We start from the raw sequence: 13,557 nt of genomic DNA, 5'->3' as shown, positions 1-13,557 counted from the left end.
AAGCTTTTCCTCTTAAGATCAGGAACAAGACAAGGATGCCCACTTTCCCCACTGTTATTCAGCATAGTACTGGAGGTCCTAGCCACGACAATCAGACAACACAAAGAAATAAAAGGCATCCAGATTGGTAAGGAAGAAGTCAAACTGTCACTATTTGCAGATGACATGATATTGTACATAAAAATCCTAAAGAATCCACTCCAAAACTACTAAAACTATTATCTGAATTCAGCAAAGTTGCAGGATACAAAATTAATACACAGAAATCTGTTGCATTCCTATACACTAACGATGAGCTAGCAGAAAGAGAAATCGGGAAAACAATTCCATTCACAATTGCATCAAAAAGAATAAAATATCTAGGAGTAAACCTAACCAAGGAAGTGAAACACCTATACCCTGAAAACTACTCTTGAGAGAAATTAGAGAGGACACTAATAAATGGAAATTCATCCCATGCTCTTGGGTAGGAAAAATTAATATTGTCAAAATGGCCATCCTGCCTAAAGCAATCAAAATATTCAGTGCAATCCCTATCAAAATACCAACAGCATTCCTCAATGAACTGGAACAAATAGTTCTAAAATTCATATAGAACCACAAAAAACCTCGAATAGCCAAAGCAATCCTGAGAAGGAAGAATAAAGCAGGGGAGATTATGCTCCCCAACTTCAAGCTCTACTACAAAGCCACAGTAATCAAGACAATTTGGTACTGGCATAAGAACAGACCCATAGACCAATGGAACAGACTAGAGAGCCCAGATATAAACCCAAGCATATATGGTCAACTAATATAAAGGAGGCATGGATAAAGGAGCCATGGACATACAATGGGGAAATGACAGCCTCTTCAACAGCTGGTGTTGGCAAAACTGGACAGCTACATGTAAGAGAATGAAACTGGATCATTGTCTAACCCCATACACAAAAGTAAACACAAAATGGATCAAAGACCTGAATGTAATTCATGAAACCATTAAACTCTTTGAAGAAAACATAGGCAAAACTCTCCTGAATATAAACATGAGCAACTTCTTCATGAACATATCTCCCCAGGCAAGGGAAACAAAAGCAAAAATGAACTAGTGGGACTATATTAGACTAAAAAGCTTCTGTACAGCAAAGGACACCATCAGTAGAACAAAAAGGCATCCTACAGTATGGGAGAATATATTTATAAATGACATATCTAATAAGGGGTTGACATCCAAAATATATAAAGAGCTCACATGCCTCAACAACCAAAAAGGAAATAATCTTATTAAAAAAATGGGCAGAGGATCTGAAGATACTTCTCCAAAGAAGAAAATCAGATGGTCAACAGGCACATGAAAAGATGTTCCACATTGCTAATCATCAGAGAAATGCTAATTAAAACCACAATGAGATATCACCTCACACCAGTTAGGATGGCCAACATCCAAAAGACAAATAACAACAAATGCTGGTGAGGATGTGAAGAAAGGGGAACCCTCCTACACTGCTGGTGGGAATGTAAATTAGTTCAACCATGTGGAAAGCAGTATGGAGATTCTTCAAAAAACTAAAAATAGAAATACCATTTGACCCAGGAATTCCACTCCTAGGAGTTTACCCTAAGAATGCAGGAGCCCAGTTTGAAAAAGACAGATGCACCCCTATGTTTATCGCAGCACTATTTACAATAGCCAAGATATGGAAGCAACCTAAGTGTCCATCAGTAGATGAATGGATAAAGAAGAGGTGGTACATATACACAATGGAATATTATTCAGCCATAAGAAAGAAAACAAATCCTACCATTTGCAACAACATGGATGGAGCTAGAGGGTATTATGCTCAGGGAAAAAAGCCAGGTAGAGAAAGACAAGTACCAAATGATTCCACTCATCTGTGGAGTATAAGAACAAAGCAAAAACTGAAGGAACAAAACAGCAGCAGACTCACAGAACCCAAGAATGGACTAACAGTTACCAAAGGGACAGGGATTGGGGAGGATGGGTGGAAAGGAAGGGATAAGGGGGGAAAAGGGGCATTACGATTAGCACACATAATGTGGGGGGGGCACGAGAAAGGCAGTATATACAGAGAAGACAAGTAGTGACTCTATAGCATCTTACTACACTGATGGACAGTGACTGTAATGGGGCATGTGGGGGGGACTTGATAATGGGGGGAATCTAGTAACCACAAAGTTGCTCATGTAATTGTATATCTCCTCCTCTGGGCCGAGGCAGAGGATGGCCTGGGATGTGGTTGTGACACAGAGGCCTCCGCCTGCCCAATGGGAAGCTCTGAGAGTCCAGTTGTCCCTTGGAGATGTCCCAAGCTGAGCAAGGAAACCAAGCCTACTCTCTCGAATTCTCCAGTCAAGGGATGTGACCCTGGGAAGGATGGATCATCCCGGGTGGGGCAGCTTCCTTTGGTGGAGGTGATTCTAGAGTCCTGTTTGTGACCCGTCAGCAGCTGACCCTGTGGGCAGCATGTAGACCCATCACAGGAATCATCTGTCCTGGACCTGGGGCATGACTTGGCAAAGAGCATAGAGAGAAGGCAGTGCATGTGGACATTGGAGGCTGAGCCCGTCCCCCTGAAATCAGATCCACCACAGAGTCCAGACACTGGAGGCACCTGTGCCAAGGTCAAGAACCCCTTCTCCTCTGGAACGCTGCAGGCCTCAGTCCTGGGCCCAGTCTCCCACTGCTTCCGCCCTCCAAGCACAGGCTGCCAAGGAGGCCCCCGGCCTTCACACCCGGCCCTGCTGGGGATTAGCCCTGCCCACCTCTCATGTCTCTCTGGCATCAGCTGTGCCAGCACCAGCCATCTGGTCCCAGAGTTCTGCAGTCACTGTGTCCCCTCCACCTGCCAAGTTCCCGGGGTACAGCACCATCAGCACATCTGCTCATCCTGGTGCTGCAAGCCGGGCCCTGTGCAGACGTGCCCCCAGGGGTCAGGGGATCACCTCCCAACCAGCCACTGACATGGAGTCCACCGCACTGTGTTAGCATCTTCTTCCTCGTACTACCTCCTGGCCAAGTTCTGGGACGCAAGCTGAGGGCCTGCAGATTTGCTGGGGCTGGGGTGTCCTCACAGGAACCACACCCATGAGTGACCAAAGGCAGCAGGATGGGCCGAGGGTGGACTCACTCAGAGGACCAGTCCTACAGTGATGAGCCTTCAGAATTGTCCCAAACTGGGGCCAGGGTCTAGACCTTTGTGCCCCCAAACTGGCCAGTCACTGGATGTGGGCTGCCTCTCCAGGAAGGGTCAACACCATGGAGGAGGTGGTACCTGTTGAATTCAGCAAGGAGGCACAGCTGGTGGCCACCAGCAGTGAGGAAGTGGGCATCTCCGTCCTGTGGGGGTGCCATGTGGCTCAGCGCAGCACCCCGACAGCCAACCCCCAGCTGGAAATGGAACCGCACTCACACAGGCTGCAAAATCCATGGCCTTGAGAAGACTCCACGTGACCAGAGAGACGTGCAACTCAGATGAAGGGGAATCACCGTCCCTGAAGGACATGAAGCAAGGCTGAACGCACAGGGAGAGGCCAGGCCTCGGGATGAGATGTCCAGCCACCTTTGAAATGCCGAACTGTCCCAAAGAAATCTGCAGAGGTATCATCATACCACCCAAACTACTTTAGAGCACTAGATATTATTGTTTTAAAGTTATAAGGAATGGACCTGCAATGATTGCTGAAACTTTTTGCAAAATGTTAAGGTTTGCCATGAAGCTATACTAATGTGTATAGCTTTAGTATAAGATATGACCGGAAATTCAAGTGTAAATGGGAATCTGGTCTAGGAAAAGTGGTTTTTCTGTTCTGGAGGAACAGAAGCTATTGGAAAGAAAACACATTTAACTCTGTACCTCAAACCAATGTAAAAATAAACTCATCATGTTTTAAAAGCAAGAATGTAAAACAAAATGTGTAATAGAAAAACATTAAGACTCTATTTGCTTCATTTCAGGCGAGGGTGACGCAAGCAAGATGGGAAGTCCAATAACAATACAGGAAAAAGATCAAACTGCGTACAAATTTAAAATCATCAATAGCAAAATAAAATGTTAGTATCAAAGTTAAAAGACAAACAATAGACTGAGAGGAAACATTGGCGACCTGTGTAAACAGACATGGTTTAATTTCCCAAAAGTACAAATAGTTCTGGCAAACTGAAAAGATAAAGGACAAATGGATCATTCACGAAAGTGGAAGCAGAAGCATAAATATGAAAAGATGCTCACTCTCTCTAACAGCGAGAAGGTGCGAATCAAAACTAAACTGGATCCTGAAGTGGGTCCCAGGATCTCCGGGGAGCCCCGGCAGTGCTGTGGGCAGCTAAGGGCCGAGCAAGTCCTCGGACCTGGTCCTGCCACTTCTCAGAGGCTGTGGTTCAGCAGACACGCCTCATTTTGTGAAGACATATGTACATGAATGTTCACTACAACTATACTGGCTAAAAATGGAAACAACCAGAATGTTTATAAACCAGGGAGAGGTTAGGTAAATTCTAGAGCCTCCTTATGATGGGAAATGACACACTGTTAAGAGGTCTGCAGGTATTGGCTTCAAGGATTATCTGTTAAGAGTTAAATTAAGAAAGCAAATTGCAAATAATGTGCATAGAGGTGTCCCATTTTTATACATAAAAAAACTACGGCTATGGTTTGAATACATGTGTGTGAGCGCAGAGAAGCGGCAGGCCGACCAGCGATCCCACAGGGACGAGAGACAGCTGGCTGCCTGTGTCCAGGCTCATTTGTCCGGCTGGCCGACAGGTAGCTAATGGGGCGGCGATGGGAAAGAAACGCAGAAGTTAAAGGCAGTCACCATGGCGTTTACGGCAGCAGCTGCTTTCAGAGGCTGACGACCCGGCACCGCTGCACCAGCGACCTCACAGCCGAGCCGGTCCGCCGCCGCTGTTGGTACCCTGCAGAACTGTGTGGTGGGAACGTCCGAGAGCCAGCCTCATCCTGCAGACCCCACCTCTGGGCCTGGCCTTCTGCAAGCCGGGATAGGAACGGCCCCCTCCGGCCGCTGTGTCCATGCCCCAGAGCTGTCCTGAGAACGACTCGCGGTGCGGGGGTCCCTCCGGGTCCCTCCCTCCGCCTCCATGGGCCACTCCTGGGCACCTGGGCCAAGCACCGGTCCCAGGCCCGGGGAAGGGGGCCGGACGTCTAGGTAGAGGTCCCAAGTCCTGTAGGGGTGGGCATGTGGTAGGGTGAGGGCGGAAGGGCAAGCGGTTGGTGGACTGGGGTGTGAGGGACGCAGGGGGTTGGAGGGGCTGGGCGGGAATCAAGGCATGGCGGATTACAAAGGGAGGCCCTGGGAGGACCACCCCCCTCGGAGGCCGCACCCAGGCCTGGGGACAGGCGGGCGAGCAGCAGGACGTGCCAATGAGGATGACGTGCCTGCAGGCCTCCGGCTGACCGGGAGGGAGAGGAGCAGCTGGAAGGAGGCGGACTGGGAGGCCAGGGCGACTGAAGAGGCCAGCGGAGACTCCAGGAACAGACCCGGGGCAAATGCCTTAAGTTTCATGCCATTTTCTCTGCTCTTTCTAAGCGCAGACGTAAGAAAGGGTCGTGTGAAAAAACCCATTTTCCCTCTAAAAGATCGCCGCGGGTGCGCGGTTCATCCGCACGTCGATCACCGGGCGCCCCTGAGCACGGACAGCGCCCTCCGCAGCGTGGGCAGAGGCCGGCGCCCCGGGTGGACGGCGGGCGGAGGGCGGCTGCGGGAGGGGGACGGGAGCGTGAAGGGTGAGCCGATGCGCCAGCAGGGCGGCCGCGTGGCGGGAGGGTGGCCGGGCCGGGCCGGGGAGAGACGCGTGAATGTGCTGCCGCAGCAGCAGGAGGAGCGGGAGGCGCGGCGGGGCCCCCGGAGCCGGGAGCAGAGGCTGGGAGCGAGGAGTGATTGACAGGTCCTCGGGGCCGCGCCTGGGCCTCACGGGATGACAGGCATGGCCTTTGACGATCCGAAGATAATTTTTTAAATATCAAGACTCACAAGGCCTTTCGGGTCTGTCGTTCTGGGTGTGGCCTTCAGCACTGCAGGCCCAGAAACACACCGCGACCGGATTCAGGTGGCCGGGCTGGTCCACCGGGAGGCCAGGGCGCTGACCTGCCGAGAGTGACTGCGAGCAGGGCGGGAGCGCCGGGCACCCACGCGAAGCACACCCGCTCCGCCAGCAGCCGACTCGGAAGGGCGTCAGCAGGCGGCGGCCCGGACAGCAGGCACGGGACGGGGGTGGGAGCCCCGGGGTGCAGGCGCCCCGCCTGAGGGGAGCTGGCTGGCGCCTCATCCCCCAGCCACGCCCATCCGCCCCGTGGTCCCTCTCTTTCCTCCGTGGGGATGGGGGGCACTGCCCACCGGGGTCTTTGCCCGGACGCCACGTCCTCCCTTAGGATGAACACGCCACTTCTTGGAGCTGACTTGGTTCTTTTCCAGCTTCCTCTGTTAAAAATCTCACTCCATCACTTTTCAAGTCTAATAAATGAATTTAGGTCTACACATTTTCCTCTTGGTAACACAGTGGCCACATCCTGTGCATTTTGACAGGAAACATTCTCCTAGTCATTCAATTACAAGTAGTTTACAGTTTCCATTTTTATTTTTTCTTTAACACCTGCTAAAATAATTAGCAGTGTATTTCTAGCTGCATACATTCTGAAGAACTTTCTTTTTTGCTGTTGATTTCCAACTTTATTTAACGGGGATTCCTGAATAAGACACCTCTGTCTTGCCAAGGGGTTCCAGCCCCAGGCAGCTTCACTATGGATCCAATGAAACCAAAGAATGACAATGGAATGTTCTTGGGGTGAAAGGGTTATACCCAACTTTATTTCCAGGTGGCAGGTCAGTCACTAGAATCCCGTCCACTCAGAGCGAGTCTGCAGGCAGCAAGCCGGTCTCCACCTCTGGTCCTCTCTGTCCCTGCAGCTGTCCCAGTCTCTGTCCTCGGCGCTGCCACCACCCCAGCCTCTGCTCTGCTCTCCTGCAGCCCTGCAGCCGTGTCTCCCAGAGCCCTGGGCAGAGCTCTTTACATAGAGTCAATAGCAACGTATTGCCCACAGGTGTGCGGGCAGTGAGCCAGCCAGCCAGGGCCCGGGGAGGATCCCGGACACGGGGACCCTCACTTTATCCACAGCCCCACCTGGACTCTTAGCTCCAGATTGTTTGTGATTTTAACAATTGAACTCAGCAATGTGCTTATGTTTTTGTACCTTCATTTGCTCACCTGAGAGAGGCGAATAGTGGCGCCCGACCCTCAGCTTTGCTGCGAGGATTAAACTGGACGATCCATGCATGGTCCTCAGCTGTGCCCAAGCGTAACAGCACTAGTGACCGTCCGCTCCCGGGGTCCCCTCCCTCCCTATTAGCGTCTTCTGGCGATTCTTTCGGGCAGCCAGTGGATTGTGGAGCTAATTCACACACAAAAATGGACTGTCCGAAGAGCCCCCCTCAGAGGGAAGATTTTGCTGTCTTGATCCGTCCGTCCCAACACTAAAAGGCAGGTGTCAGTCTGATTCGTGTTCCTTCTCCATAATCCGGTGTCCCCTCCTCGCCAATGTCAGAGGCTATTAGGAGTTTCTCTGCTGATGGCACCACGCTTTGATGGGTCAAGGGGCAAGTTTGGGGAGTTGGTTTGCATTTGTTCTGCTTGGCTCCTGGTGGCTCTTTCAGAGAAGCCGATGCCAGCATTTAGCTCTGGAAAAGTCCATAGAAAACTTCTTTCTATTGCCCCACCGCCCTCCCCTTACTGCCTCCTCCTAGGATCCTGGGGTGGCATCCACGCCTCAGCATGCCGTGGGCTCCCATGTCCCCAGCCCACTCCTTTCCACACTCAGCGCACCCAAGAGGACATTTGTGATTTGCTCTTAATGATTTTTTTAAATTTATAGAGCTCACTGTTTCTGAGATACGTGCCGGCTCCTTTCTCCCTGGGGACACCAGTCACGCCGGTTTCCATCCCCTCCACAGGCTCCGTCCGCCAGGTCCAGCTCTGTCTTCCCGGAGTTCCCATCACCACCATGTGCCTTTCCACCTGACAGTGAGCTCAGCGCCACTGCTGCCGTGAGGGCACCTGCTCTACTAGTTTGCCAGAGCCTGTGAGTGACGAGGGCCCCTCCTCAACCAACCATTCAGGCAGTCTCCTCCAAGCCCTGTGTTGGACCAAGCCTCACCCTTGGCCTGCTGGCTCCCATTTCGGCAAAGAATCCTACTAAGCCAGCTCGGCACAAATCCCCCACACTCGAGAGCCAACCAGGCCCCCTCCCCGACCTCCGACCCCTCATCAAGTCCCTCCTGGTGATGTTGCCCATTCCCTCATCCTGCCCATTGGGCGTGAACACCCACCACCCCACTTACTCAGAGCTGGCCCGGCCTCTCTCCCCTGCCACAGTAGTCTTGAATAAAGCCTTCCTTACCATGTTTCAATGTCCAGTGCAATATTTTTTCTCCTACAAAAGGAAGACTAAAGCTTTGGCTCTGTCTTCAGTTAAGAGCAGGGAGGGCAGGCCATGCCTGGTTGGGACTCTTCCGTATGGCTCCACATTCCACCCAGGGTCACCGGACGCCAGGAACTGCCGTGTTTCTTTGAACTAAGATCCCACAGTTTAGGGAGATCCCTCTTCACTGCGGCCTGGCCCAAGCTGGGGGGCGGGGGGCAGGTGTAGCCGGCCACTGCCTGGGGGAGAAAGCCTCATTTCTGTGTGCATCGTTGCCTAAGAAGCCAAGGGAACAGTGCCCAGGCATAGAGGGAGCCTTCAGGGAGCGGTGGAAGCTCAACCACAGTCAAAAGGGGTGGGTGCTCCAGGGAGGAGTCAGGAACAGCGTGTGAACTGGGGCCCGCCTGCACTGCCGCGCGGAGACTGTCCCTGAGCACGGCCATCTGCGTGAGCCGGGCGCCCATGCCCCCAAGTGGCTGGAGTACCGCCATTCACTAGGACGCTGCAGCCACAGAGGGATGTGTGGACAGTCACCAGTTGGAGAACACTTGGCTCTGGGGTGGGGAGAAGGGATGCGAACAGAGGATGTGAGTTTAGAGAGCCTCTGACGTTAATTTGGCACTTCCTTTTTCAAAAGAAAAAAAATTTACATCTCAGGACACCGAGAAGAACCAAACATAAAAAATCTCCATGCCCTACTCTTTGAAGGCCTATTGCAAGGCGTTGAATTTGTGCACATAGGCAAAGAAATCGTTCGTGAAAAAAGTGTAAATTGCTACTTCGCTGCATGTAAATGAACTGCTAATTGCTTTTTGCAAACAATATTTATGCAAATGGTCCCACATTCTGCAGGGCTGCACAGATTAGGCACTCCCTGCGTTTGTCACCACTCTCATTTCATCTCCTGGAGCCGGAAGAACTGGTCCCCCTTGCACACATTCACACCTCCTCCTCCCCTCTGGTTCCTGCAGGTCCTTCTCGGCTGGCCGCCTCCTCACCGCCCCCTCCCTCCCCATCGCCTCTGCCCTCCAGCTCCCTAAGGAAGGGGGCTAAGTGTCCCTGAGTCCTGCCTTCCACGTAGGAAGGTTCTGTTCTCGAATCCCTTCTGTCTCCCAATGAACGCAGAGCCCTGACCACTCAGCCTGCAGCCGAGGCTGATGACTTTGGCTCCATCAGCAAAGCCCACAGAAATCTAGGAATTTGGGGAAACTTTTTGCCAGGAATGTCACAATTTTTCTCATATGCAAAGACATTCTAAAAATCAATAAGAGAAGGGGCCCACCCACAAGTCAGTAGAGGAAAATTTTCAAACAAGGTGAATAATTGCAGGAAAATAAAATCCACTGATTCTCAAACCTGTGAAAATGACCTTAAAATCACTTACAAGAAAGGAATGTGCATTAAAACCACCCCAAGAGGGTTTCTGGGCAGCCAAAGAGAATGGATGCCCTGGGTCTGCAGCAGCCCATCACCGCCAGAATCAGCGAGAGCATGCAGGATAAGGGGAAGTGCGCAAAACCAGTCCCCCAGCATGACCAGGAGATGGGGTGCTCCGATTCCAACACGACTTTAAGTGAAAAAAAGGAAGGAGAAGAAATCCCAGCAGGTCACTGATTTCTCACTGTCTTTACAGTAAGGGCAGCAGCCCCTGAATCATCACAAAAACGAGGCAGGAGGAGCGCGGGGTGGGCGTGCAATCGCCATGCAGCGGTGGGGAGCGCGGCGGCCCCCCGCACGTGAGCACACGGGACGCCACGCCGTCTGGATGGGTCAGGGCCCCGCTGGGATGGCCTTGGAAGCCCATGCGACCTGCCCTGGAGGCTTTGACGGGCAAAGCATCAGGAGGAGCAAACGCTACAAGGAAGGCAGACGCGCCCTCTAGGAATTAGGCTGTAAAGGCAAAGAGGAAGAAAGGGGAGGAATCTCAGGTCCTCCTAGAAAAAAAATGAACCCAAACTCGGAGGACACACAACCCCCGTGGGCTCCCACCGCCGAAAAGTGAGAACGGACTTCGCTACAGCGCTGGGGTCGGGCCGCTGAGCCAGGAATCGTGCAAACCTCGCCAAAGCCACTAAATGAACAGGAAAAAATGAAGTCTATTCAAAGTTGCTATAAAAATCAGAATGTGGAAATCAACACACCTCACTGATTTAAAAAAATACCTTCCTGAGGAAACAGACAAAAAAAAAAAAAAGCATTAGAACACGGTGAGACAGCGCCCCACACTGAATTAAATAGACTCACAAAAGCACCGGGGGATGATGTGAGAACTCACCCAGAGAGAAATGGCAAGGGGCAGACAAAGCCATCTTCCAAGACGAAATGAAGACCGAATTCAAGATGCCCAAGAGAATGAAAAACGAGATAATGAAAAGTAAAAAGGGTCGGGAAGAAAGTGGTGGAAATGCAGAACAAGCATGTGTAAGGAATTGCACACGCATACTGGAACCCCTGAAGGTGAAAAGCAAGACAATGGACAGGAATAATATTTAAAGCCATAACCCACATAAAGGTCCAGAAACAAAAGGGTGGCAGCGCGTCTTGGGAGCCCATCCCCGTGGATATCTGGGATAATTCACCGGGAATGCTCAGCTCTGAGACATCGCTAATGAAACTATTGTGTCTCCAAGCAAAGCAAAAAGAATGCACAAGAACAAAAGAGCTAGCCTGGCAGACAGCTCAAAAATAACAGTTAAGCAAGGCAACACTGGGCAACATCCCTGAAATATCAATGAAAGTCTGAATCAAGTATTTTATATTCGTAGAGAAAATGTGTATGTGTTTCTGCAATGTCGTGGCTTTCTAAGCAAAATTTACTGATAACCTGGGAGAAAGGGCACCTGAATGGGAGCAAGCCTGGAAGCTTAAGATCATCATGTGCACAGGAGGCAGCACCCACTTATGGCCCCTTGCTATGTGTTTAGTTTTCAAAATGGGTAAAACCAGACCTACTCTGGGGCATCCCAAAGGGTTGTAAGCTGGAGACCTTCCCTTCTCTTCTTAAAACTTGCTTGCATTAGAAAAGTAGGGTTTATTTCCCTCTCTCCCCTGGCAGGGATCGTGTGGTATCTGCAGAGCAGCTCCTACATAAGCTCCAAGGTTCATGACTGTGGGTCCCTCTCCAGTGGCGCAGAACTCATTTTGCACAAACAGGGTCTGTCTCTGTCTCACCATGTTACCTATGTGGGGATTGGGTCACAGGCACCATAATGAGATAATTCTGTAAGTAAGAGACTGATCTTCCTCTAATCCAGAAATCTTGTGCTTATTTTCAAAATAAAATAAGTAAGGAGAGATACAAAAGTGTATCATTATCCAGCAAAGCTGGCCTTCGAGTATCAAGGCTATAGGAGGCAGTTTCAAACATACACGACCCTCAGAAATTCTGAGCCTTGAGTCTTTCCTGAGGAACCTACAGAAAATTAACTTCAACCAATGGGAAAGGTGACCGGGAAAATGCCAGCCAAAGGGCACGTGGTGGGGCAGAAGGCAGAAAACTGCCTACTCATGTGTCCTGACAGTAGGAATCATGCCACTTGGAAAAGGCAGGGGGAGAAGAGAGAGAAAGAGAAAAACACAACAAGTTCAATAGTGCTGCAGGGACAGGGGAGGGCTAGTTACCGTGAAAAACTGGCAAACCAACAGTAAAAGTTTAAGTAAGAGAACAGGAAACTTTATCATGAGAATAAAACTATAAATCCTTAAAAAGAAAGCAAAGCCAAGAAAAGGAACAGAGCAAAGCGAGCACGTCGCGCAGCACATGACCACGAAACGCCACGCCAGCCGGCACCAGCCACCAAGTCACACTCATAAACGTTAATGGGCTTGGCTCATCTTTCAGAAGAAGAAGAGTTCAGCTTGGCTCATAAGCAGCAGCCATGTGAAAACACCGGACGCACCTTCCTGGCGCTCCTGGAGCTGCCACGACGATCGGCCACAGGTTAGGCCCCAGAAAAGCAGAAAGTTCTATGAACTTGAAATAATTGCGGTCAACAATCTCTGATCACAATCCAATAAAACTAGAAAGTATCAACAAAATAAAAACTAAAAAGCCCTTCCACTATGAAACAACCCTTGGGCAAAGGGAGAAAGACACAATGAATTACTTTCTTTTAAAAATCAAGACAGTAAAAATACTAAATATCCAGGTCTAAGGGATAGTCTTAAAGTGGTGATCAAAGAACTTCGTAACTCTGGACACTTTTATCCATTAACATGAAAGAATGAAAAAAAATAAAATAAAATTCCCAGCTCAGACTAGCAGAAAAAGAACCACAGAATAAGCCAAAAGAAAGCTCGAGGAATGAAATAACAAAGAGAAAAGCAGAAATTAATATTTAAAGGTAGAGAATAGAAAAGCACTAGACCTAAATAATAAATCAAGATCCTGATTTTTTTTAATTAACACAACAGAGAAACTGTTAACTAACCTGGTCATTAAAAAAGGAGAAAGCTCACATATAACAAATAAGAAATGACAAGAAGAAAGCAACCAGTGAAGCAGAAGACATGTCTAAAATCATAGGACCACTTTCATCAGACATCTCTGCGAATAAATTTGAAGACCTCGATGTTATGAGTTAAACTGTGTCCCCTGTCAAAAATTTTAAAAAGAAATGTTGAGGTCCTCACCCCCCATATCTCAGCATGTGGCCTAGGGTGAATCCTTCTAACTCTGGCACAGGGAAAGGATTTCTAAATATGATTCACTATCCAGAGGCAATAAAAGAAAAAATTGATACATTTGATTAAATTAAAATTAAAATTTTGCGTGGCAAACAAAAAAATACCTTGAACAAAGTCAAAAAATGACTAACAACTCACTAGAAAAGTGGACAGATGACATGAACAGACAATTCTCAAAAAAGATGTAAAAATGGTCTTTAAACATATAAAATGATGGTCAACCTCACACATAACTAAAGAATGCAAACTGAATGTGCGCTGGGATAGCTTCAGAAGGAAGGGAATTTTGGCACCTGCACAGTAAGGATGGACCTTGAGTGAAATAAGCCAGTCCCCAAAGGACAAATGCTGCAGGAACTCAGTGCTGTGGAAGGATTGCCAAGGGATATTTTTTAGTTATAAAAGCAAAGAGCCAAAGAGTATCTACATAATGCTACCT

The sequence above is a fragment of the Manis pentadactyla genome, chromosome 11 (genome assembly GCF_030020395.1).
Source record: "Manis pentadactyla isolate mManPen7 chromosome 11, mManPen7.hap1, whole genome shotgun sequence".
Classification (NCBI taxonomy): domain Eukaryota; kingdom Metazoa; phylum Chordata; class Mammalia; order Pholidota; family Manidae; genus Manis; species Manis pentadactyla.
This window is presented reverse-complemented; position numbering follows the sequence as displayed.